This window comes from Prionailurus bengalensis, chromosome F2 (genome assembly GCF_016509475.1).
Source record: "Prionailurus bengalensis isolate Pbe53 chromosome F2, Fcat_Pben_1.1_paternal_pri, whole genome shotgun sequence".
Taxonomy (NCBI): Eukaryota; Metazoa; Chordata; class Mammalia; order Carnivora; family Felidae; genus Prionailurus; species Prionailurus bengalensis.
The window spans coordinates 70130158-70156958 of record NC_057353.1 but is presented as its reverse complement, the minus strand read 5'-3'; positions in this window follow the sequence as shown (position 1 = coordinate 70156958).

Sequence of the window (26801 nt, the reverse complement as noted above, 5' to 3'; positions counted from 1 at the left end):
CTACAAAGGGATCAGGTCTGTCACTATCATTTCCTCTAGGAATTTTTCTTGGCACTTGAAGGCAGGGGATTGACAGGGACAATGATCTCATGGCCCAGCTGGCAAAATCCAATTAAGCTCATTAACAGGACGACCTTGCCCTGGGTCAGCTCTGCAGCAGGACCTTGGAAGAGTGCCTTCCTGCACCTAGGGCATCTGATTCCCCATCAGCGTCTATTGCACTAAGCTTAGGGCATTTCCAGGTGGGGCAGGGCTGTACCCTTGCCCGGAGTCTGTGCTGCATTATCTAGAACCAGTGTCACCAACTGTCCTGGTTTACCCAGGACTAGGCAGGAAGTTCCCTGAAAAAACTTAGGAGAGTCTGGAGCAAACGGGACAAGTGGGTCATCCTTTATGACACCTTGGGTATAACAAAGCCTATAGTGCCCTTGAGACAGTGTCGGTAATCCTTTACCCTGGGCCTTTAGAATACGTAGCATCAAACTTTCTGGAAAGACCAGATAGGAAGTAGTTCAGGCTTTGGGAGCCATAAGCGTCCCTGTCACAATCACTTAACTCAGCTGAGGTATGTGAAAATAGTCACAGTCAATATGTACATGGATGAGTGTGACCACATCTCAAGAAAATGTTATCTGTAAGTACAAGCTGGGTTTGGCCCATGGGCTATCCTTTGCCGACCCTTGCTATAGAAGGTATTTATTTTTCCTACTCCTCCCTCGATGCCACACACATGAACCCTCAGCAACTTTGTGTAGGAAGCGGGATACCCCACTGGTGATAGAGGGCCTGGACTTTGGAGTTACACTCAGCCCGAATCTCGGCTTTGCCACCTGCTACCTGAGTGACCTTGAGCAGGGCTCTATAGCTCCGAGCCGCCATTTTCTCCCTACAAAGGAGGGATGATAAGAATGGCGTCTGCCTTCCTAGACTAGAGGGAAGGGGATGCAGACCCCGGCTGTCTGTGGGAGAAGCGTTGGAGAACATGTTGATCTGGAAGGATGACAAAGACGCCCAGCATGCAGCAACTTTATACGCAGCTCCGAGCTCGTTGCTGGAGATAAAACGCTCGAAAAAATGGCACACGGCTCTTTTCCTCTCGGACATTTACAGTCTAGTGGAATATGGAGGTAGGGAAATAGGCAATTGCAATAAATAGGATTAAATTCCAGATAGTGGGAAGGCAAGCGAGGAGGGGGCTTCCAACTCTTTTCAGTGGGAAGAAAGTGTCAGGGAGAAAAATACTTCTCTTAAACGACCTTGAGAGAGCTGACAATAGCAAATGGCGGGAGCTGCTGGGCCCTGATGGGCACAGGTGGCTTCTCTTTGGGTGTGAGCCTGGGTGAGGCTGTTTGCTGCAGGGGTGTGGGCTCAGGATGTGTGTGTGGAGGTGTGTTTGCATGTCTCTCAATGGGTAATTTGTGGGCGTGTGGCTGTCTGATGACAGACGAAGGGCGTCTCTGATGTAACAAGAGACATGTTTGCATCTGGGACTTGAAGAAACACAGAACTTTGGGGCTGGAAGGGTCTTCGAGATTGTCTGGTCTGGTTCCTTGTCCTCTCCTCCTGCTGCAGGCAGCTAAGTGGAGGACTGGTCCCAAGCCTCTAACCCGGGTGGTCTCTTGGCTTGTCACCCAAACACGCTGCCCAACCAAGGTCAGCTAGATTCTGCGTGAACTTGGCAGTTGAGTTCAGAGGATGCTTGCTGGCCTCTCCCAGTCCTGGGTGACAGAGAAGGCACCAGTGCATGTGCATGGTGATGAACTAGGCATAGGGCCAGGTGCTGCTCTCAGTAAGGGTACTTGAATTTGAACCTACATTTTGTTTATGGTTTGTTGAAAGCCAATTCAAAACCTGCCATTTAAAAACTTCAATTTATAAAAATTCTTGCATTTCCATTTCGATGAATGAAAACCTAATTTAAAACTGCATAAGTTGGGGTGCCTATGCGGCTCAGTTGGTTTAGCATCCAGCTCTTGATTTAGGCTCAGGTCATGATCTCACGGTTCGTGGGTTCAAGCCCCACATCAGTCTCTGCACTGAAAGCGTGGAGCCTGCTTGGGATTCTGTCTCCCTCTTTCTCTCTTTTCCTCCCCGGCTTGCTCCCTCTCTCTCTCTCAAAACAAATAAAAATAAACTTTAAAAGATTGCATATGCTCGGGGCATGATTTCAGGGGAGATCCTATTGTGTTCCAAGATGCCCTTAATGTGTTTAAAGTATGAGTTGGTTTATGAAAATCTTGGAGGAGTTTCAGGTCCTTTGCCCAGAATCCAAGTTTGTTATGTCAAAAAAGGCACGCAGGTTTTTGGTGCCTTTGTCCAAGGACAAGGCATGATACTTAGTGACATCCTGGCCTCTTCCCGCCCCCACCTGTGATGTGGCACGCACAGGACCTTCTCAGCCAGTGGCAGTTTCTTTGCCCTGCACGATGTCTGATTCAGTACCAAGTGTGGGAACCTCATCTCTCAGACAAGGTGGTGCCAAGTATGAAGCCCTTGATACGTGCCTGGCAGAGGTTGGTTTGTGTTTCCATCCAGAGGATGTCACCCGGGCTTGTCCTGAAATCAGCCAAGTCGAAGAAGTCATTAAGTTGTTTTGAAAATGCTTTTTAAAAAAATTTTTTTAAGATATGAGTAATGCCTAGTCATTGCTGAAAAATGAAAACAAAACATACATATAATGTAATGGAAGATAAAAATCACCATTCAAGGGGCACCTGGTAGCTCAGTTCGTTGAAAATCCAACTCTCGATCTGGGCTCAGGTCATGATCTCATGGTTCAGAGGGTCAAGCCCCACATTGGGCTCTATACTGACAGCATGGAGCCTGCTTGGGATTCTCTCTCTCTGCCTCTCCCCTGATCATTCTCTCTCTCCCTCTCTCCCTCTCTCTCTCTCAAAATAAACAAATAAACTTAAAAAAAAATAACCGTTCAAAGACAACTACTTCTAAGATTTTAGCATGTGTACTTCCAGACTTTTTTTTTTTCCTGTATGTGGTGTGAATGTATTTTTGGAGTGAAATTAGATCATGACGTAAAGCTCATGTGAAACTGAGAAAGTGGCCTAGCCTTGCTGAACTTTATTTAACTCTTTGTTTGTTCTTGTGTTTTGTTTTCTGTTTTCAGCAAAAACAATAGTGATGATACCTAGAGTGTTGTTATCCCCTCTCAGGACCCTGCCACCATGCTATGTGAAGGTCAAGGAACATAGAGATCTAACGTTCCTGTCCTGGCTGAGCCCAGCCTTCAAACCATCCCAGCCCACACCCCAGCCACATGCGTGATTCTGGTCCTCCACCATCAGAGTCGCCCTTAGCTATGAGAGTCGTCCCAGATGTGGCTCTGTGCATGGTGGGGCAGAGATAAGCCTCCCCGGTGTGGCCTGTCACCGTAGGGATGACCCACAGAAGCAGGTAGCCTAATAAAACGGTTTCATTGCCATTTGAAGTGGTTTGTTTTCCAGAGAATCAATAACTGGAATGTGAAATGATTACGTTTGAGAAACGCTTCAGAGAAGCCTCTCACCTGTGCATGAGATTTGCCCCTCCTCCCTTTCTCAAGAAAATTGTTCTCTGTCTTTTCCCCTCTCTTTCCTGACTCTTCTGGCTTGCTCACTCTTTCCACTCAGCCTTAGAAGCCCAGTCAAGCCTTCTCCAAGGGGAAAAAAAAACCTTTTTCTTGTCGCCACCATTTTGGTGACCTACCAATCTTTTCCTCGTCTATTCTCTGTCAATTCCATTCTTGAAAGAACTTTCCATATTTCCTGCTTTGACCAGGTGCAGTCTCACTTATGCTGTTGGATGTTCTTTGCCAGCCTCATCACCAGACTCCACCCAAAGCCTACTTCATTCCTCCTGATTTTTCTCAGCTCGCTGAAATTCTCCTCTCCCTTGGCTCCCAGGTTCGTGTCTCCCCCACCACCTCTCTTTCCTTACCGGGTGGTCTTTGGCAGTTTCCTCCTCTTGTCAGTCTATGCATTATCCTTGGATGGTCTCCTTTTCCCATCATTGTGCGGACGATTCCTCAATCCGTTTCTCCAATGAGGAATTTCCTCTCACAAGCTCCAGGTCTAAAATTTGACCTGCCCATTAAAAACATCTCTGGTCACCTCAGTGCTTCAGACTTTCAGGAGCAAGTTTTGGGTTCTTTTTATGGCAGTACTGGGTTTTCAGTCCAACCTCAGCTTGTGAAATCAAACAGATCTGGGGCCACGTAAGTCATGAGGGGCCACGTAATAGATGTGTGTCATTGAGAAGCTTACTTCCCTTCTCTGAGCTTCAGTTTTTCTTCTGTAAAACGGGGCTAATGATGTCCTTATCTCACAAAACATGAGAATGTTGTAGTTGTTTAAAATGTAACTCATTATGAATAGTAATTTTAAAATGTTACTTTTGCCCATCATAATACATGCACATTTTAGGACACTTGGAAAATTCTGGAAAGTATTTTGTCATTCAAGGCCAAGTACTGCTAACATGCAAATATATTTCCATTTGTCTTATATTTCTGTAGAGTGTGTGTGTGTGTGTGTGTGTGTGTGTGTGTGTTGAAGAAACAAGGGTTCTCTCAATGGCTTGCTGTTTCCCCAGCGTCTCAAGGTAGAGGGCTTGCTGTCATCCTTGGCCTTCTTTCTGATCATCTCATCCAATAAGTCACTCAGTTCTGCTAATTGCAGACCCGGATTTTTCTCAGACTCAATGTCCCTCCTTCTGCACCGTCACCCTCAAACCTTAGGTTTCAGTTTTCAGGCTCTTTCCTGCTTTTTATTCCACATCCATGCAGCCAACCACAGAGCAGAACGCACCAGCCCCTTGCTGAAAACACCTGTACAGCTTCCCTTTGCTTCCGGTGCACGCCAGCTCCTTCCTCTTCAGCCTTCTCTCATTTCTCACCTGTGCCTGCTCCGGCCACATTTCCTGGAATGGCTGAGCCCTTGTTCCATCCGCCTCAAATATTCGTCTAGCTTGGTTGTCTTGGAAAAGTCATGTTCATCCATTACACTTTAGCCAAATGCCAGCTCCTTTAGGGAGCCCCCCATTTCCCCAAACCCTGTCACTCAGCCTTTGTTCCTGCTTCCTCTGAGTACCCCGACCCTCAGTACTTTGCACCCTCCATGGCTAGAGCCCTGACCATATGGTTCTGTAATGTGTTGGGTTGTTTACCCTGTGAATTGCTCATGAGAACTGCATCTCTAGTAACCGGGATCATGCTCGCACCCTGGAGATGTTCAGGAAATATTTGTGGAATAAATACATTGAGGGATGGTGTGGTGTGGTGTGGTGTATGAAAGAAAGCAAAGGGTTCTATGGAAAGACCCCTGGATTTGTGATTTGGTTTCATGAGTGTTTCAGCTGCACAGCTTTGAGCACGTGATATCTTGGAGCCACACAGGCGTGCGCACGTGCGTGCGTGTGTGTGTGTGTTTTGTGTTGTTTTTGTTTGTTTTTAGCAGGGTTGTTGAGATGCTCCAGTGAGATAATGGGAAGCAAAGTGCTTTGGGAAATAAAAGTGAAATGCTACACAAGCATTCTCTATACGGCTATTCGTAACTGAATACTAAGTTAGCAGGTGAGTTTCAGTCTGGTCCTCCTCGATGACCAGGGCCTGTGCATGAGGTCTGTGCAGGGCCTGTGCATGGGCTGAGGATGGGAAGTCCCCTGTCTAATCCCAGGGGCTGGGTGCCTTCAGGCAAGCCCTCTCCCAGTTGCCTTCTGGGTCAGGCTTGCATATTTCTGGCCACTCCCCCCCCCCCCCCCCCCCCCCGCCCCGTGTGTTTGTTGTGAAGCGCAGATGAGATAATGCATGCTAAGCATCCCTTGTGGTTACAGTGTCTGGAAAAGGTGCTGGAGCTTCCCCAATGCATGGTGTTTCTTCCAGGGAGCCTGGCAACTTCCCGGGAGGCTCATATTCTTGGCTCTTGCTGGAGATACCTAGTCCCAACCCTAGAGTCCTAGAGACTTGTTTGATCGATGCCATGTCTCCTGCCTGGTAATGAAGCAGCAGGCTAGTTCCTGCTTTTGATTCCATCCCAGTGCTGGCCTGGCTTGATAGCAAGATGTTACCTCCCTGAGGAGCTTGCCGTTGAATTACCGTTTAGCCCATACCCAGGAGAGCAGAAACCCTACTTTCTTACTCACTAATGTGCTCACAGATTCCATTTCAGAGAGTCTTCTGCTAACTTCCCAGACAGGGCGAGGCCCTTGCATCGCTTCTGAGCTTGTATTCTTGCTCATCAACTTTGCAATTTTATCACAGTTGTTGCAATATTGATGTGTTTGTTATCAGTCTCTCTCCTGGACCATATCTGATTCATGGCCATTTCCCTTCTGCCTAGTACTGTGCCTGACACAGAGATGATGTCAGTAAATACTTGTTAAGCAAAGAAGGGAAAGAATGTCCTAAATGTATTCAGTATTGCCCTTTTCTTTTCTTTTCTGTTCTTTTCATAGACGTCTAATCACTAATTGGCAATTTTTTTAATGTTTATTTAGTTTTGAGAGAGAGAGAGAGAGAGAGAGAGAGAGAGAGAGAGAGAGCACACACATGAGTAGGGGTAGGGCAGAGAGAGAGAGGGAGACATAGAATCCGAAGCAGGCTCCAGGCTCTGGGCTGACAGCAGAAAGCCTGATGCAGCGCTCGAACTCATGAACCGTGAGATCATGACCTGAGTCGAAGTCAGAGGCTTAACCAACTGAGCCACCCAGGTGCCCCCCATTGCCCATTTCTACTTTGGTACGTTTGTTTCTGCCTTCAGCCAGCCAGAAATGTATCCACCTTCTCTCTGTCGCTTTGTCTCTCTCCTGTCTCTGTCTCTCTGTCTCTCTCTCACACACACACCTGTTAAACGATATGATACACACAAAACAATGAGCCCAACAGCAGGCACAGGAAAAGTGGTAAGTACCCACCACAGTCCTGGAGTCATGTAGACCTGGCTGTCACCTTGAACCTTGGCACGGCCCCTCATCATCCTTAGGGCCCTGGGGACTTCACCTAAACTATCGAAGCCTGGATTTCCACATACCTAAAAATGGGATGAAAGTAACCCCAGGTCTCTGGGTGGGTATGGCACGGAGCACCAGGGAGTAAAGGCTAGAACAATGCCAGCTGCCTATTGTCAGTGGTCCTTACTAAAGAAGGGTGTGTTGCATTTGTCTCCCACGCCCCAGTGCAGGAGGAGGAAAGATTTCCCCAGCATTCCTCAAGCCTCCTTCCTCTCTCCATCACTCTGCGAGGGCTCATGCTCTTCCCCGACATCCCGCGCACGTCAGTGAGCGCAGCAGGGAGAAATCTCTGTGTGTGAGCCTAATTGAGACGGGTCTGTTGGCAGCGGCCCGCGCATGCAGGTGCCTTAATAGAACTGCCAAATGGCTTCTGGGGTTTAACGATCCTCCCTGGGGTAATCTAGGCCAGCATCGATCGGCATCCTTGGGAGTTGTCCCTTGCAGCCTAACCAGCCACCTGTCGCTCAGAACCCAAGCTAGAGTCTACACCACAGGCCCAGCATGGAGATGGGAAGGTGCCGATTTTGGGGTTTGATGAGTAGAATTATTACTTTAGAAAGGCTCAAGCTAGGGGACTGGAGGTGCGGCCGAGAAGAGAACCCCGTCATGATTAAATATTCACTGAACAGCCACACCATTCATGGTAGAAAATGACAGCAATGCCACATAAAAGAAAATGGGCACAGAGGCTCCGGGAGGTACCCGGGGGATCTTGCCTTCTTCCTGTCACCGGTCCCCACCCCTTTCATCAGCTGAATATATTTCTCCCTGAGCTAAAATATTCTTGCTGTCTGAAACAACTTTTCCAAAGGCGAACTCCTGACTTTTCCAATTATATCCAAGTGACAGCTGCAGGCTCTTCGTGTTCCAATAAGCTGAGTTCACAGGACGCAGGGACTGGCCGAGGGAAGAGGCAGGGTTGAGGCTTCCTGGGAGCAGAGGGGCAGGCCTTACAGGGTGGCTTCCATTCTGCCACCGCCTCCCTGCTAAGGTCACTGGTGGCCTCCCACAGGGCATGGCATCCTGAGTGGCCCTCTCCTGAGTTCTGAGCATTTGGCTCCGTGGCCACAGAGTTTGGGGATTTCCTCTTCTAAGCCTCTGGGATGGTATTTCCACTTGGTTCTTCTCCTAGCTTTCTGCAGCCTTTTGCCCTTCTTTCGCTGACTTTCCGTTCAGATGCTCCCCATAAATTCGGTGTTTTTGTCTCTCTTGGCTCCAAACATTCTCCCTGGATGATCTCATTTATCTCCTGGGTTGTAATCAGATATTGTAGTAGGTGGAGTAATGGCCCCACAAAGATGTGCCCGTCTTCATCCCTGTGTATGGCTCTGTAGCCTTACATGGAAAAAGGGAGTTTGCTGATGTGGGTAACGCAAGGATCGTGAGATGGGGGGTTTATCCTGGATTATTATTGGGCCTATAGCAATCACAGGGTCTTCATAGGAAGGAAGTGGGAAGGTTAGGGTCTGACAGAAATCCCTGTGACAACAGAGACAAGGGACATAAAGAGATGGGAAAATGGTACGCTGCAGGTTTTTAAGACAGAGGATGGGGCCATGAGCCAAGGAATGCGGGCAGCATCTAGAAACGGAAAAGGCAAGGAAGCAAAAGAGATTCTTCTCTGGAGTCTAGAAGGAACACAGTTCTGCTGGAGGTTTGGTTTTTAGGTCCGTGAAGCCCATTTTGGATTTCTGACCCCCGGAATTGTAAGATAATAAGTTTCTGTGGTTTTAAGCCAGTAAATTTGTGGCAACTTGTCCTATCAGCAGCAGGAAGCTGGTACAGCGATGTACCTAAGAGAAAAGAGCATGGTTTGGGGAGTGATCGGGAAAGGAACTGCATCATGGTTCAGTCGTATTGATCACCTCTTCCTCACAAATTGGACTCAAGGGGGCGTTAAGTGATCATTCGTTTACTCCACTTATCCGGTCCATTCACCAACATTTGCCGCATGCACGCTGCGCCTAGCCTGGCGGGTCCTGCTGATACAGTACATCTCCGTCCTCGGAATCACAGTGTCTAGAAGGGGATGTAAGCATATGAGAAAGAGCACTGTTCTTCTGCAGTGCCTGGAGCCCAGCAGGATCACAGTAAAGAGCTTCTGAGTGTAGACAAAGAGAAGTCTGCACAGGGGACAGTGGAGGCTCATGGGAAAGTGGACACTTCTCCAGGGTTGTGAGGACACTTCACAGAGGGTGAAGTTGGAGCCATGTTTTGGAGGAAAAGGGAGTGTGGGCACAGGGGGTGAGGGCAGAGTGGTCGTTCCGGAAGAGAGAGCCCACTGAGAAGAGGCATCTGAGCCTCCCAGAGCTTGGGGTTGATGGAGAGTTTTGAATCGTTCTGTGTGGGTAGAAGATTGAAGCCTGTGTCAGGAAAATGAACTTGAGGGAAAGGCAGAGACCAAATCATAGAAGATCAGCCCATGGGTTTCCAGGCCAAGGAATTTAAACTTTAAAAAAACATCATACTTTCTCAAGAAAATGGGAACACAAGCCACAGAGTGGGAGAAAATACTTGAAAAAGACATATCTGATAAAAGTTGGTATCCAAAGTACACAAAGAGCTCTCAACATGTAACAACAAGAAAGCAAACAACCTGATTAAAAAATGGGCAAAAGATTTGTGCCCAGAGAAGATATACAGCATATGACAAATAAGCATATGAAGAGATGTTCCATATTATGTGGCTTCAGGGAGTCGCTAATTAGAACGACAATGAGGTGTTACTACTACATATTGGGATGGCCCAAATCCAGAACCTTTAGGACAGCAAATGCTGGTGAGGATGTGGGGCAGCAGGAACTCCCATTCATTGCTGGTGGGAATGCAAGATGGCACGGCCCCTTTGGAAGAGAGTTTGGCAGTTCCTTACAAAACTAAACACACTCTTGCTATCTGATCCAACAGCTTTGCTCCTTGGTATTTACACAGAGGAGCTGAAAACGTATGACCACACAAAAACCTGGCCGTGGATGTATTATAGTATCTTTATTCATTATTACCAAAACTTGGAAGCAACCAAGGTGTCCTTCAATAGGAGAACGAGTAAAGAAACCATGGCGCATCCAGACAGTAGAACACAATTCAGTGCTAAAACGAAATGAGCCATCAAGCCACAAAAAGACATGGAAATTCATATCACCGAGTGAAAGAAGCCAATCTGAAAAGGCCACATACTGTGTGATTCCAACTACATGACATTCTGGAGAGGCCAAACAAGTGGAGAAAAGAAAAAGATCAGTGGTTTCAAGGGGTTGAGGTGGGGAGGGATGAATAGGCAGAACACAGAGGGTGTTTAGGCCAGTGAAGCTGTTCTGTATGAAATTATAATGGTAGATACATGTCACTGTAGAGTTTTCAAAACCCATAGAATGAACAACACCAAGAGTGAACCCTGATGTAAACTATAGACTTTGAGTGACAATGATGTGTCAGTGAAGTTTCCTCAGTTGTAACTAGTGTGCCCTCTGATGTGCGATGTTGGTAACGGGAAGGCTATATTATTATTATTATTATTATTATTGTTATTGTTGTTGTTGTTATAATTATGAGAGAATGCATTATTAACCTCGCTTGACAAATGAGGAAACTGAATTTAGAAATTGTAAGCAACCTGACCAAAGCTAAACGGGTGGCATATACTTCCCTGTATTATGGAGGAGGAGAAGAGGCCCAGAGATGTTAATTAACTTGTCCTGGGTCACACCGCGATCGAGCGTGGAGTGTGGAGTGTGGAGTTGAGACTCATATCTAGCTTTTGAACAAGTCAGAACTTTTGTCCTTAACTCTGGCCTGAGATCGTTCTAACATTTTTGCCTCCCTCCATTGCATGAGGGCAGGGAGGATATGGAGCCGATCAGCAGAGTAGGCTGGTTGGGAAATTTCTGGATGAGGAGACTGAGGCTGTGAGAGGCAACTTGCCCAGGTGATAGTTACGAGACAACGGAGCTGGGACCAAGACCTCAGAGTTGGCTACAAAACCCGTGCTCGCCTCCGTACTTGCTTAGTGTGTTTATTTGCAGCTTTCACAGAGGGAAGGGACAAGCACAAGTTGTAGGTGCAGGTCTAGTCCACAAAACTCCCATCGAGAGTAAGCGCATTAGCCTCATCTTACAAACGCTGCAACTAAACCTTTTGTGCTGGACTGTGATGAGTGGCGGTGTTTCCTTTAAGAAATTTCCATTTGACCTTTCTGGACACTAGTCACACAGAAGAGGCAGAAGCGTACTTGGAGGTCATTGTCACGAGAGTGGGTTTTGGGGGGAGGGTGTCCCCTTCTTTCGTTTGTCTTTCTCACAAGTGCTAAAAACGAGTGAGATGTAACATAAAAATTACCGTATAAGGAAATCACCGTTCAATGCAGACGTTGCGTGTTGCACAGCTGCAGCTCATGGCCAAAACACCATCAGTTCTGAAAATTGTTGTCCGGTTCTGCAATTACCCTGAGCTTCATGTCCAAGTTCTTTCTGACAAGTCAGGGAAAGAGAAAGAGCTCCAGACACGGTGGTTCTTAACCCTCTATTTCAGTCTGATGTCCGCGACGGATTGAATGAACCGGCTTCGGGATTCCTGAAGAATCCACGGAGCATTTTGTATAGCTGATGGTACCACCCCACACTCCAGAGTCGAACTCTATCAGCTCAAGATAACTTGGTGATTTTAGTCTTTCCAAGGAGCTCTGAGAGCACTTAGCCCCATCTCCAAATAACACATTGCCATTAGAACTTGGTAAGTATTTCTCAATAAAGCCTCACCGGACACATCACTTCAAAGCAAGGGGAGAAGATCATCAGAAGTTACAGAGATGAGGAAAGCTTGTGGTCACACTCACCTGGACAAGGTGAGAGCGCATCCTGTGTCAAGTTTACGTTCTTAAAAACGTTTTTTCTTTCATTTTTCATGTCTTTATGCCTTCTGCTGTCTTCCTCCTCTCTACCAACATTTTCCACTTCTTGCCCCGCTAAGTATAAACCTAAGAAGAAAACCGCACCATTTCCATGCATCGGTGGGAAGAGAATGTTCTTTTGGGTAGGGTTACCTGGATTTACTCTATTGTTGAGTGAGGATGGCGGGGTGGAGCTGCCTCTGGGATAGCCCAATACAAACCACAGTAATAATTGTAAGCTGCTACTTACCTTGTTGAAAACATGTCATGTATTTGACTTGAATTAAATCTCACAATGACTTCATGAGACAGGGATTATCCTTGCCCTCATTTTATAGACGAGGGAGTGAGATACAGAGAGCTTGATCTGTCCAAAGTCAGGCGGCTTGTAAGTGGCAAAGCTGGGATTTGAACCCCAGCAACCGATATCCCCCATTACCTTTTGAAAGTCGGAGTTACTGTAGTAACAAGGCCACGGAGGAGCCAGCCCATATTTGGTTACCCAACGTGAGCCATCGTCACTGCTTTCTTGTCACCTAGTGGATGTTAAGGCCAACAGTAAGCCAGGCCATATTCAGTTACCCAATCCGAGCCTTCATCACTGTTTTTTGCCACCTAGGGTACGTTGTCAAGTACACAGTGTAAAATGTTTCCAAATTAGAGTCTTTCTCTGTTCCCTCTCTGACAGCCCAGTGTCAACACTCCCCAGCTCCAGGAATAGCTCTGTAGCTATTGCGAAAATATTCTTTCCCTCCCTCCTCCACTGGCTGGTTTCCAAGTGCTGGGTTATGGGTTTGGGAGTCTACCCAGTGTGAACCTGTGGGATAAAACACAATTTGGAGCCGCAAAGGAAGCTGCTCTTGGCAGCTGGGCCCAGAAGGGAGCAAAGTCACGTCGCCTGTGTCCCTCTGGATTCCCTCCTGCGGACAGACACAGGTATTTGCACAACATCTTTCCCCGAGGGCTCAGAAACATGGCTTGTACCAAAGTCGGCAATGTTATCCAAGGTAGAAGCTAAAATCCTTGAACTTTGAAGACGGGCAGACGAGATCTCTCCTCCCGGCCCTGTCCCCTTATCAGCTGCGCTGACTTATGGCAGTTACGTAGCCTCTAGGGCCTCAGTTTCCTCAGCTGTAACATAGAAGTGGGCTTTTTCACAGAGTTCTTTGAAGCTGATGTCAGATCTCGCATGCTAAGCGTCCCGCTGAGAGTCTGCTATGCAGTAGCAAATACGTGTCCCTGCCTTCTCTTCGAGGGTCTCCAGGCGTCTGTCCTTTCTGCACTCACATCAAAAGCCTTTCTCTACTGTTTGGCTACTCGTCCACATAGAAACGGCCCCTGTGAAATTGGGTCTAGATAAACACACGTTGGATTGATCTATTTCTACCGACTTTTCTTGTGGGTCTAGGATTGCAGTAACTTCGAGGGGTGGTGCTGGGTGGCCATAAGGTGGCAGACGATGTCATTTGTACAGTTTGTTCTCTGACGGAGACGTGTATAAGGGAAATAGTGAGAAAAGTAGAAAAAAATTGGTAGGTAATGCGTGTTGGGGGGATGATGTGAGTTGGGTAAATAAGTAATAGCTGTGCTTTCCCCCACTCGGAAGGCTGCCCACCCCACGAGAGAGCACTGTGTCTTGATAAACACGTGTCATAATTTGACGAGTCTTGTATGTCAACTCCATGCCTGCCTTGCTGACTTGACCAGTACTGTTCAACAGATATCTGACGAAGGCCCCACATGTAATTTCAGATGTTCTAGCTGCCTTGTATTTAAAAAAAAGTAAAAAGAAACATACAAAAATTACCTTTAATAGTATGTTTCCTGGGGCGCCTGGGTGGCGCAGTCGGTTAAGCGTCCGACTTCGGCCAGGTCACGATCTCGCGGTCCGTGAGTTCGAGCCCCGCGTCGGGCTCTGGGCTGATGGCTCAGAGCCTGGAGCCTGTTTCCAATTCTGTGTCTCCCTCTCTCTCTGCCCCTCCCCCGTTCATGCTCTGTCTCTCTCTGTCCCAAAAATAAATAAACGTTGAAAAAAAAAATAGTATGTTTCCTTTAACCCAGTATAGTAATGATATTATGTTCATCTGGGTATCAATGTAAAAAATTACTGGTGTGATATTTTATATACTTTTTTTCATATGAAGTCTTCCAAATGTGGTATGTATTTACACAGCACATCTCAGTCTCAACTCGCCTCCTTTCAAGTACTCATAGCCACCCATGGCAAGTGGCTCCCATGTTGGACAGTGGAAAGCCAGATGGTGAGTCCTTGGGGGAAGACACCTGTCTTATCTTCTTTGATGTATCTCTACTCTAAACATTCCTGTGCCTCGGACATGCCCTATGCGGGGTCAGCATCCAACCTTTCTCGAAGGTTGCCCCTTTACCCTCTCTTGTCACCCTGAACCTCTAGCTGGCACCTTCCCATTGCTGGACTCAGTAAGAAACTCATTCACGATGCACCAGGTAATTACTCAACTCAGCGCTGATGTGCCTTCGGGGTCTCCTGACAGACTGCCTTTGGTCTCAGACAGCCCACTAATGACCAGACACTGAGGGAGTGGGCGCAGTTAAAAGGACGCAGCAGAGAGTGAGAAAAGCTTGACAGGGCTGGATTTATGTGAGGAGGTTGAGAAAGATGGACTGGGCGATGCGCAGAGAAGGCTGAGCCACGTGAGGTGTTCAGACTGTAGCAGACACATGAAAGGATGTGCTGAGAAGGACAGGGACCAATTATGCTCATTAGCCAGGAAGCAGGGGCTTGATCTCTGGTGGGACCATTGAGATTATGATGGAGTCAGAGTTCAGCTATTCAATGGCAGAGAAGAAAGAAGTGGACCGTGGCCTCAAACACTACTGTGTCCGCTTACAAACCCCGTGACCTTGAGTATATTACTTAATCTCTCTGCGCCTTGGTTTTGCCATCTCCAAAATGGGAATAAAGTTTCAGCCTTCCAGGTGATCTTGAGTATTCAGCGACATAGACGATGTGTTCCCCAGGGCTGTGTTTGGCATTAGAGGTGGCATTCTCCTTCAGCCCCTTAGGATTCCGTGAGGGGGTATGCTGTGTGGTGTTGGTAGGGGCTGGGGACTCTCAGACCCTTAGTACAGAGCTCAGTTCGGTCTTTGGGCAGCTCACGGAACTTAAAGGGAAGAGAAGGTTTCTGGATGTCCTTGCTTGTCTCAGAAAATAGTCAACTGATTTCCAAAATTAGAACACATTTAGTTTGTTAAGTACTTTAAGACCAGGTAAGAACAGTTCAAAAACAGGAAGTTCAAAACAGGAGAAATCAATTCTGGGTGGGAAGGTGCAGGGAAGAAGGAAGGAAGTGTATCTTGTGGGGGTGCCGACTATATGCCAGGCACTTTTTCATGTACTTTTATATTCATATACTATTCACAGCTATTGAATTCTGCAGTGTAGCTTTCGTTAATTCCTCCTGTCCCTTCTTTCAACTGGATGAGAAAACACACTCAGAGAGGTTTTATGTAACCCGCCCAAAGACAGGCAGTCAAAATATGGTAATCAGGATCCAAATTCAGATCTGACTCTGATATCCAAGCTCTGGCTTTACCGTACTGTTCCCGCCGGGGGGTTACCAAACATCGATCAGGTTCTGCTGGGCATGAGGTGCCAACAAAGAAACTGGAGGGATGTAATCCATTTTAGGAAGGGAATCTTTCCTTCTTACATTCTACTCCCTCTCCCCAACTCTTTGTCTGGCTTTGTAATTCTCATGAAATCAGACTGTCTGGTTTCAGTGTTTCCCAAAAGTCTGGGGAGAATCCTGCTAATGATATGAGGCTGTGAGAAAAGTTGTTCTCTTTTTAATTCTCTTCTGTTCCTTCTGGAGAGATGCTCAGTTTGCTGCTACTCCTTTGGACCTTTCCAGCATTTGTTCCAACCTTTTGAAAGGAGGAGAGAGGAGGGCTCTGGAACAGAGCTTTGGGCGAGCAATGTCATCTACCTGGAATTTAACACCATTGTCCCACCTACATGGCATTTTTACCTTTATTGGGTAACCGATACTGATTTCCCATTGATGTGATGGTATAGTTTCCTTTTATGGTAAATTAAGATAAAGTGACTTAATTAAATATATGAAGTCAATGATGGTATAGGCCATCCACAGACCTGTCAAAATTGGAACAGTCGTCCAGAAATGTCTGAAATTTGAGAAACACTGATCCAGGCCCATATTGTCCCTTTATGGCAGAGATCAGAGTGCCAGTGAGAAGAAGTTTCTCATTTGCCTACAAACATCCATGCCCAGAGTCACCTTCGAGCACGACCTGCACGGGGCTTTGGTGCTTGAGTAAGAACTTCTGCCCTATCACGCACGGGGAGTCACTTACCTTCTCAGAGCTTTGTTTCTGTTAAATTACACAGATCTCTGGGGTTCTTCAGTAGCTCCCAGATTTCTGTGGCGATATCTCCCCTCTCTTTGCTCTTTGAGCTCAATAATTCTCAATGGGGCACCTCGTGCTCTAGGTTTGGGAGCCGGTGGCCAGAGTTAGAAATGGTGGAGACCGTGGGAAAGGTTACCACTCATTCAGTCTCACCAACGTTCTCTCTTGTCTGAGTGACTGCTCCAACTGGCCCACAGAACGGGGTAGGGGGACAGCTCTTTTGAACTAATATGACACTGAACCCTTCAGAGGATGGTGTGGGATGTAACCCCTCAGAGAGCTGACTTTACTCAGCGTGGCTCTACACTTAATGTCTGGTTTAATTTTACCAATGGCTGTAGCTCTGTTAGTGACTTCTAGAATACAAGAACAATGTTAGTCCAAGTTGTCCTGTAAATGGACATTTAATTGTGAATAGTATTTGGTCAATTTTCTAATTCTTTTCCGTATCCAAGCAAAGCTAATTAGAAATTTCAATTCTGTCTTTCTAGTCTGGGACCTACCGTGGCAATAAGAGCTTATATTACCACAGCCTTGTAGGGACTGAGAAACTTTTGCTCTAAAGGGCAGGATGGTAAATATTTTAGGCTTTGCAGACCGTACATACAGCTCAAGCAGGGCAGTGTGAAAGCAATCACAGACAATAAGAGAAATGAATGAGCTTGCAAGTGTTTCAGTAGGACTTGATTTATGAAATCAGGTAGTGGGTTGGATTTGGCCCACAGGCCACAGGTTGCCAAACCCTGCTCTAAAGTGTATTGATTTTTCTACCCTTTCCACTATGCCACATGCTCACTCACACTCTCAGTGACTTTGATTAGGAAGCAAGACAGCCTGGTGGTTGAAAAGGCTTGGGTTGGGACAAGACTCTTCTGTGCATTGCTATCCAATATTCTGTGAATCATAAAATGGGTAAAAAATATGCATGCCATTCAGAACTTATAAGAACGAAATGAGACACATATGTCACATGCCTGACACATGTTACGGGCTCTTTACATGTCATTTGCAGCTCTAATCTCCGTTGTCCTCCCCCAACATGCTATTAAATCAGAATGATAGCCTCTCCTTCTTTGCTAACACTCACAAGGTCCTCACAGAACAAACAGCCTTTTCCACTTCCCCAATGAGCCTGGGTTGAGCAGACATAATTTCCTCAGGTGCGGTGTGTGGCTGTTCTTGGCTTTCTGGCCTGCTGGGCTCCGCTGAGTCTTGGGTGTGGAGAAAATCAAGCAGCCTCTTCCAGGAACTCAGTGAAAAAGAATTTCTAGGCAGGATGCCTAAAAGCTACACTATGTTCTTAGAAAGCAGCTGTTGTATCTGTTAAGAGCTGACTATGTGAGACCATTGGCAGAAGCTGTTTTTTTGAGGGCTGACTCAGAAGTAGGGCTCCAAAGGCTATAAGTGCCACCACCACTGCCACCATGGCCAAGGACCAACACCACTCCAAGACAATCCTGGGAGGGTGGTTTGCTCCAGAGATCTGACAGCTGTCCGGACAGAGCCTTCGCCTGCTGTCTGTAGACTGGAGACCCATTAACTCTACCCGGTTTAAGATGAAAAGCGGTGGAAGAGGGACAGAAGAAGACAGGACATCAGCAGGTGACTTGGGCTTCCTTCCATGGCTGTGTCACACGAGAACTCTGTGCAAGCCAAGCTGACTTCTGTTCCTGCTGTTCAAGTTTGCTATCTCGGAATCTTTAACATTCAGAGGTGACACAGCCTTTGATAAATGCCTTTTAGCCTAACCCTTTTGTTTTCTACTGTAGCAGGCTGAGTGAGGTCCAGGGAGAATATGGCAATTGCCTAAAACCATACAGATCTTATGCTAACGTCATGTCTTATGAATTTCCCATTTTGGGGCTGTAGTCACGGTGAGATATATGAATTTCTGTTTGAGAGTCTTCTAAGGATTTAAGTGCTGAATAACTTACAGTTTCTCCTCTCTTACTTCATAACCCAATTTATCAGCCAGTTCCTACTGTATATACACATACACACACGTATTTATGTGTGTGTGTATATATATATTTATAATTTACATATTCATTCATTTATTATTTATCCATTTCATAAATGTGGAGTGCCTTTTTTGCTTCAAGTGCTGTAATTAGGATCTGTGTAGTGTGTGTGTGTGTGTGTGTGTGTGTGTATGTGTAATTGTATGTGTGCGAGCATGTATGCATGTGTGTTGGGGAGGGTATGGTATAATAGCAAGCAATTCAGATTTGGTCCTTATGAATTTATAGTTTCATGGTTTCTATGGGTCAGAAATGGGAGAAAGGCTCAGCTGGATAGATATCATTTGTGGTCTCCCGCTAGATTTCAGGCTGATGTGGACTGGGAACTTTATTCTTCTGAAGGCTTACCTGGGGCTGAAAGATCTACTTCCAAGTTGGTACTCTCCTAGTGCTGGCCAGTTGGTGCTGGCTGTTGGTCGGGGGCCTAGTGCTTCTGCATGAGGATGTTTGAGTGTTCTCATGGTATTGGTGGTTGACTCTCTCCAGAGTGAGCAATTCATGAACCCAAGCCAGACGCTGCAAGGAGTTTTATGACCTAACCATGGGTGTTACACATCTTCACTTCTGCCATATTTAGTTGGCCAGTCATGAATCAGGGTGGGAGATGATTCACTAAGGCATGAATACCAGTAGGTAAGGCTCATTGCCAGCCATATTGTAGAATGGCTTCCATGGAATATAAGTGGGAAACATATGCATAATTATCATCCTGTGTGATAAATCGCGTAAAATAGGAAGTATAGAGCTTGAGACAGCAAAAGATGAGTATAATTTGCTTTCTCTGAAGTTGGGGGAGGGTGACAGTAGTGGTTCTGTTAAAGGCTTTTTGGAGAAGATGGAATTTAAGCTGAGGCATGACTGTGGAGTAGGAATTGGACAGGCTTGGGAGTGAGGGTGTGGGAAGAGTGTTACAGGCAGAAGGAAGAACATTCTTTAGGTTGCAGCTTGAATGCCACTCCCTCCAAAACTCTAGTCCCAGGAGATGTAGGACAAAAAAGAGTCTTGTACTTAAATAAGCTGGGAAAATATAGTCTACTACAGTTCTTGTGAAAGATTTACAATTCTCACTGATAAGTCAAGGTCTGAGAAATTTTGCACTGAAGAGACCTTTCAACAGTTCCACTCTAAACTTATTTGAGCACGGAAAAATGTAATGTTCGATGGGGCACATTTTGGGAAAAATTTTACTAGACAAGCAGGTCAGTACCTTTGATGGCACCATAACCTTCTCAACTATTTAGAGGGCTAGAGAAGAAGCCAAGCTGTTTCCTTACCTGAAGAGTAAGGAGCAGAGAATTCACTCATTTATCCACTTTATTAGTGAACTGTCTCTGACTGTGAGAGATGAAATCTGATTCGAATAGGCCTAAAACCCAAACTGGGCAATTATTAGTTCAAGGATAGATGTTCAGGCTTACCTGACCCAGGTATTCAAACCAGATCATCAGAAATCTGAATTGACCTTATTCTCAGCCAGAGTCTCCCCAGCTGATGGCTAGGAGACCCACCAGAAACTTCAATTCATTGTATGCCAGCTGTGTAACCGTGAACAAAAATGATGTCTGATTGTTTCAGCAAAGGCTGATGATGGACATTGATTGGTTTGGTGTAGGTCATAGGCAAAACGTATACAGTGTTATACATTGGCTTCATCTGGGCCAAGTGACATCTTTTGGAGCTAAGGGATTGAGGGTAGCCCTATAAAAAATGCATGGATTTAGAGAGAGAAGAATGAGTCATTCTTCAAATGGTAGAGGGGAATTCTTAGACGAAGGGATCAAGGCAAATAAAAATAAAAGATGTCCGTTCCCACTTCCATAGATTAATTGATCGTTTATTAAATTCAGTTTCTGGGCTATCCATAGAGAATGTATCCTTCCCTTCAAAGGACATGGAGTCATGGATACCAAAGGGTCACCCAGACTGGGTCACTAGCTGATGATTTTATTTCTGTACCCAGCCTTCCAATTCAAAAGTTTCAATTCATGCCTCAGAGAAGCTAGAAATGACCACCTGACTGTCATATAGACAAAATGACAAGGGTGTTTCTTGCAGGTGCCAAAGGTCTGTGAGTATAATGGTGTTCTAAAAAAGGCTGGGCCAAAGCCAGAGAGGGTAACTCATTCATTCTAAACCAATGGTTCTCACCTGTCTCTAGCTATCATAATCATTTAGGAGGTTGAAAAATACAAATGGCAGGGGCCTAACTTTCTATATTTTTACTTAATTGGTCTGGGGTAGGGCCACTGAACATGGGTCTTTTTCAAAGTCTCCCAGTCTAGGCAAACCATAAGAGACTCTGGAATACAGAGAACAAACTGAGGGTTGATGGGGTGGGATGGGGGAGAGGGGCAAATGGGCGATGGGCATTGAGGAGGGCACTCGTTGGGATGAGCACTGGGTGTTGTATGTCACTGATGAATTATGGGAATCTACTCCCAAAGCCAAGAGCACACTGTCTACACTATATGTTAGCTAACTTGCCAGTACGTTCTATGAAAAAAGAAGTCTCCTGGTCTATTATGATGTGCAGCCAGGACAGAGGAGCATTGCTCTAAACAGACCATAAGCTGCTTGAGAACTGCTTGAAGATGTGTTCTGATCATCATTGACTCCTTAGCACGTAGCACAGTGCCTCACATATAGTAAGTGCTCAAGAATTACTTTTTGAATGAATGAACGAATGAATGAATGGGAGACTTCTATAAGCAAGAATCAAAACCTTGGTTTCCCCTTTCCTCATACATCCTGGGCATCTCGAAAAGCAAGGGGCAAGTTTTTTTTTTTGAAGGGAAAGACATATCTTCCAAGTGCCACGTACAGGAATCTTGGGAATTTTCACAGCACTGTGGTGAGAAAGGTTTTTTCCTTTTCCCCACTTAACTAACAGGGCACTCAATCAGAGAGCACACAAATGATTTGCCTCGGGGCCTCAGAGAGGAATAATGATAGGTTTGTGGGGTCTCTGGTGCAATTACAAGTAAGCTGATGGAAAGAGATTAAGGCTGCAATTTGGAAACATAAAAGGTTAATATAGGGTAGATGTTTTGGACCTGAATTTGATTTCTGGGACAGCTGACCAGCGCTAGATTCACATTGCTTCCAGTTGAGAAGTATTATTTGTGTTGATCCTGCCGGAGGCTCCTGTCAGGCCCTGTCAGCTGCCCCTGCCCAAGCTGTTCCTCAGAAGCATCCAGTGAGATGTAGGTTATTCCAATTCTTTCTAGATTGACGGAAGCCACTGTATCAACGGTCCTAGTTTCATGAACTGTTGGGTTTAGAAATTGGTTTTGTTGTATCATTCTTGAGAGAATGGCTGTGAAGCCCAAGGGCCACAGCCACAGCAAAAGCTGCTGGTCTCCAACTGGGGGGTGGGGGGCAGGGGGAAGGATGCTTCTGTTAGCCCTTCTCTGCTGGATCACTTAGGTCCATCTCTCCTTCCCCAAGGCACTGGTTCTCATGGGCTCTGGAGCCAGGCTTCCTGGTTTGTGCCCCAGCCCCACTCCTGACGGTGTGAACTCTATCGCTCGCTTTACCTCTCTGAGCCTCAGTTTTCCCATCCATCAAATGGGGACAAAATAGCATCTACTCTTCTTGCTGTGAAGAGTAAATGAGTATTTCTACACACACACACACACACACACACACACACACACACACACGAATATTCTATTCTAAAATGTATGTATGTTTTAGAAGAACGCTAAACACATTGTAGGTGTCCGGGAAATCTTAGCGAAGTTACATTGCTGGCTTTTATGCATGACTACCCACCACATCTGTCAATATGCCCTGATTGAGCTCAATCCTTTTCTCTCCTCCATATCGTATTCTAGAAAAATCCCATTGGCTAACTTGGCTCATGTCCACCGCCCTGGTTATCTTGGCTGTGAGGCCAGGAAATCTCTGTGAAGGGAGGCCTCTGGGGCTGTGCACTGCATGCTGACATGGCCACCTGTCATGCTGTATGTTCTGCTGTGTTCCATCCTTTACAAACTGAGGTCACATGCTCTTCTCCAGAGGAAACCTTTCTTGTGTCTGATGACTGGATTGGACCTTGGTTGCAGGTGCCATGCCCCTTGAAGGATGTGGTCTCTAACCAGTTACTTCCTCCTGGTGCTGTATCTGTCCATCAGCCCTGTTTCAGCTAATTGTCTCCCCTTTGCATCTGTTTCTCTTTTATTTCTGGACAGGACTTAAAGAATTGCTTTTAAGTGTCTGTCCTCATGGTCAGACCATAGTTTCCATGAGGGCACAGGCCATTCCTGTCTTTTCAGCTTCATATTTCCCTTGCCAAGCTCAGTGCATGGTCCATGATCTATCTAAATTCATATTTATTAACCTTTTGTTGAAGGGTGTGCTCAACCCTGACCATGCATTGGGTGCTAGTGCGATAGAAGGAAGAGCAAGAAACGTTAAAATTAGAGAAACTTGAAGTCATGTAATTATGTTGCTAGAAGTTCATGCAGTCATTCAACTTGGGTCTCATGGATCCCTCCTGAGGTAGGGATCTACTGGAAGTAGTGATGACTCTGAGAAGTTGTTCCTATTCCTCGGAGGGCCCTCAACACCCAAAGGTTTGAGAACCCAAATAGGTTCCAAAGCTGGAGCAAGTCTTGAGGACTTTCCTGTTCAACGTAAATCCACAAAGTCTCATGTCATCGAGTGATCCTTGCTTCTTCCTGACCCATTTCCAGCTCCCGGTCCTCACCCTCATAATCTACACTGGGCATACGTCCCTTCCTCCATCTTGATCTGATTCACATCATCGGCTTGTGTGTGTGTTCCCATCTCTGACCCTCATCCATGCGTGTAGATATCTTCCTGTTCGACTCTAAGGCTGGCTTCCATTCCTGGCATACCGCTCCTGGCTACATGTTGAAACCCATTTCTCCAGAGAGGGTTGACATCTGCTGTACAGAGGAAACCACCAGAGGATGGCTACTTAACTCGGAGGGATGTACCTGGTACTTGAGAGCTTTTAAGATCCCTTCCAACTCTGGGGTTCTATATCAGAAGAGCAAAAAGTAGATAAGGGTATCATTTCAGTGTAGCACTCCTACAAAGTGCTCAATGAAAATCCTCTTTAAAGTGATATAATAGTTTATAGTTGTAGAAACCTTACACATTTTTTTAACTTGGTCCACATGTGTAGGAGGCATTTACAGTCCCATGTCATGGATGAGGAAGAGTGGGTCCCAGAGATGTTAACTGATTTACTCAAGGTCGATAGAACATGTCAGCACACGAACATAGATTTTTTTGTTTCTAAATTTATTCTCTTAACGTGGTTTACACGGAAGCATTTGAAGGGAGGAAAGGGAAGAGATTTGGGGAGGGGAAAAAAATGACCCACCCTGTGACTTCCCAAAAATGTAAGAGAGTCTTTAACGTGTTGTATAGTTTTCTAAGAATTGATCCCACTTAAATACCACATTTAAAGGTGGGGGAAAGTCTGTAATAGCCTGAGGCCAAGAAGGCATGCGCACAGAAAAAATTTCTTGCTTTTCTTTAATTATGCCATTACAAAAAAAAAAAAATCCCACAAAAGGATAAGCGTATATTATTACACTTTTACCTATACTGGCAATTAAGATTGTGATCTGGATGACTACTAGAGCTTGTAATGAGATTATACTCTCCTATTAAAAGCATGATCCAGCGGTGTAATGAAGAACGTTTCATTTCTACTTACTATGCTGTTGGTCTTAGGGGGAGCTGCTAAAAGGCATCGAAAGGCGTTTTCAGTGAGGAAGATCCACACCAGAATGTTACGGTGCTTGTGAGGTCCAAAGTACTTAGAATTTAAATGTTGCGTTGTGGTATTTTGTATTCCCTCCCCCCCTCCCACACCCCCCCCCCCCCCCCCCCGGCCAATTCTGTCATTCCACTTTGGAAATGTTTACTGTTTTTCCTTTCTTTTTTTGTTAGTATATTTCTGAAGGGCAGTGCTATAATTTCTACAAATAATAACTGGAATCAGCAGAGAAATATGCTCCCCTTTGATGCATTAGAAGGTGCTTGGTAAATTCTCTAAGTACCATGACAGTAAAAGATATCTTTGTTATTGTTATTTGTTGGGGAACATCATCAGAAAGACTGACCCATAAGCTGGACCTGAGCCTTGGAGGCTCCTCGCCCCTTCCCGTGTCCTTGGAATGTGGGTTCTGCTTGCTCTTCCTGTTTATAAAGGCTGCTCTAAGGACATGGCCTTGAGAGAGTGGTGTGGTGTTGAAAACACTGCATGGTATATGTGACTGTGCCCCGTTAGGGTCTTTGCTATTATTGAAATTGCCACTTACCAACCTGGAGTAGCCTGCCTCTTTCTTCAGTCTCTGCTTGTCTACCAATGGGGGTTGGGTTCACATTACACCTGGGAAGATCCCAGTAGGGTTGTCGACCAACACTATTGTTCAGGTTTATTTTAATCTTTATAGTATGTCAAATATTATTATTATTATTTTTAACCTAATTGTCCAATTGTTATCGAAACACACTGGTTTCAAAGCTTCATTGACATTGACCTTTTGTCTGGGAGCCATTTTATATTTGAATTTTTTAATACACTGTCCATAATAAGGATTCTTTGGAGGCGGGGGGGGGGGGTGTTGGCAAGTGACAATAAGCCTTGAACTGGCTGGCTAAAGAAAAAAAGCCTTTTTTCAAAGCTTCGTTGACATTGATCTTTTGTCTGGGAGCCATTTTATACTTGGATTTTTAAATACAGCATCCATAATAAGGATTCTTTGGTGGTGGGGGGGGGGGGGGGATCAAATGACAATAAGCCTATCTTGAACTGGCTGGCTAAAGAAAAAAAGGCTTTTTTCTTTTTAAGTTTCTAAAAAGATACAATTATGTACAGGGCTCTCTTAAAAAGTTCTTTGGGTTTCTCTCTCTTCCTCTACTTCTCTGTCTTTCTCTCCCTCTCTCTCAGCCTCTGTTTCTCTCTCTGAATCTCTCTCTCTTCTTCTCTTCCTCCCTTCTTCTCTCCCTTTCTCTTTGTTTCTCTCTCCCTCTGAATCTTTCTCTTTCCTTCCATCTCAATCTCTCCTCTCTTTCCCGAATCTCTCATTCTCTCTCTCTCTTTGTCTCTCTGTTCCTGTCTCTCTCCTTCTCCACTTGGCTTTCCTGTGTGTTGTCTTCATTTCTAGGCCTCTTTTCCCTAGGTTGCAGCTGGATGGCCCCCAGGAGCGCCAGGCTCAACTTTCTATCTACCATTAAAAGTGCTCTGCACAGAGAGCAAAACTTCCCTAAGATTTCTGCAAAAACTCTGATGGGGACCCTTATTCTTCAGGCTTGGATGCCATGCTCACTTATAGCCGTTCTTTAAGACTTACTCTTCACTGTGCAATCTGGGCCACAAGACCACCAGAGAGAAGGGGGAAGGAGTGGTTCTTCAAAGACAGGATGTTACCAGAAGTGAGATGAGAAACTAGTCCACGTCCATACATGTCCTTTAAAGCAGGTGTATCTAGGGGGTGCCTGGGTGGCGCAGTCGGTTAAGCGTCCGACTTCAGCCAGGTCACGATCTCGCGGTCAGTGAGTTCGAGCCCTGCGTCAGGCTCTGGGCTGATGGCTCAGAGCCTGGAGCCTGTTTCCGATTCTGTGTCTCCCTCTCTCTCTGCCCCTCCCCCGTTCATGCTCTGTCTCTCTCTGTCCCAAAAATAAATAAACGTTGAAAAAAAAAATTAAAAAAAAATAAAGCAGCTGTACCTAACGTCTCCCTGGGCACAGCTTTGACGGGCAGTTCGCTACCTTTTGCTGACACCTGTGTTAATTTTTGGATAGCAATGAATCTCAGGAAATCCTTCATGCCATTAAAGCAGAATTTCTCTGAACTTCCAACCCTGGTTCCAGTTTCAACCTCTGATATCAACACTAAACAAACCCAGCAATTTTTTCATGGAATAAAGTCCTTGATACATGGAGACAACAGGCTTGCCTCCACGAAAGCTTCTTTCCAAGGCAAACTTCCTTTGCTTTCTCAATGCTTTCTCTTATTTTATTTTAATTATTCTATTTTATTTTAAGTTTATTTATTTTTGAGAGAGAGAGAGAGTGAGTGGGGTGGGGGGGAGAGGGCAGAAGGAGGGAGAGAATCCCAAGCAGGCTTTGTGCTCTCAGCACAGAGCACTACTGGGTCTCCTGAAATCATGACCTGAGTCAAAATCAAGGGTCGGAGGCTTAACCAACTGAACCAGTTGAGTGCCCCACTCATATTTTAAACTAGAGTTATTCTGATGTCTTTCTTTCTCTATCTTCTGTCATATTTATCCAATCACCAAGTTTTCATTACTCTGCCTTCTAAGTAGGTTTCCACTATCTTTTTTTTTTCCATATTTTTTTTTTCCCTTTAGGCATTGTTTTCATTTATAGTCTACAATCAGCCTGAACACAGCCCTAATCTTGGGGTGTACCCTAGATATTCTGGGGTGGGTAAATCTATGATTCTTATTTTATAACTATTTGACTATTCTAAAAAA